We start from the raw sequence: 856 nt of genomic DNA on the forward strand, positions 1-856 counted from the left end.
CCATTGAATTCAGTTGAATAACACAAGGAATTCATGACAATTACTGAAGATTTAAACAATTTAGAAGTTGTTACACAAAAATGGCAGTTTCCCACCACTCTATGTGGATTTTATTTTTTGAAGATTCCACGGAATGAGAAATTTATCTTCCAACTCTGATTAGAATTGGTTACTAGGCATGCCTCAATCTGAGAGGGGGGCAGTTAGTTGTGATTGAAAGTTAGGCATCCTTTAATAAAAATCTTAGAATTCAAGCCATGAAACATAAAAAAAATTTTTAATCTAAACTCTTGCATACTCTTCCTAAGGATGAGAAAATGTTACCTGCGTCTCGCCAACTGCAACTCTGCCATATCTACAAAACCAATAGCGATTTATATCCTACACTGAACGCATAAAATATTAGCAATCGAAGGACCTCTTTTATTAATGTAAGTATTAAGAAAACGAAGTTTCTCCGACTAGAATAATTGAGACGGTACAGACCATCTGCTCAGAACTAGATTGTAGGTTGTAATAAAAGACTACCATTTCTCATGAATATTTTCTAGCGATAATCGAACATGAGTCTTCGTTCATAGGTTATATTTGTATCTCTATGGCTGCCAACTGGATAATCATTTACAAATTACAGCCTAGATATACCCGATATGTGACCCACTTACTACAGGTCCCTTGTTAAACTAATTGCTTCATCGGAAACCGAAGGAGAAAGGTCGCAGTACATGAGTGAAAAATTAATATATATGATAATACTGGAAGGATTGAAACTCACTCGGTCACCATTCCAAGAAGAGGATGAGAAGTAGTACAAAAGCCAAGAGGAGAAAAAAAGTTATTTACCCAAACTTTTTAT

The 856-nt window shown here is 35.0% G+C and overlaps 1 protein-coding gene across 1 annotated transcript in view; it reads right to left on the minus strand.

Moving 5' to 3' along the window:
* Positions 1 to 426, minus strand: part of LOC136795887 (uncharacterized) — a gene marked incomplete at its 3' end in the record, with an annotated part of 20,048 nt that extends 19,622 nt beyond the window's left edge. The window contains exon 1 of the mRNA XM_067047920.1: positions 325 to 426. The remainder of the gene's footprint in view (positions 1 to 324) is intronic.
* Between the last annotated feature and the right edge of the window lie 430 nt (positions 427 to 856).

Source organism: Halyomorpha halys, unplaced genomic scaffold, assembly GCF_000696795.3.
Source record: "Halyomorpha halys isolate HHAL.00 unplaced genomic scaffold, Hhal_1.1 Scaffold1263.1, whole genome shotgun sequence".
Taxonomy (NCBI): Eukaryota; Metazoa; Arthropoda; class Insecta; order Hemiptera; family Pentatomidae; genus Halyomorpha; species Halyomorpha halys.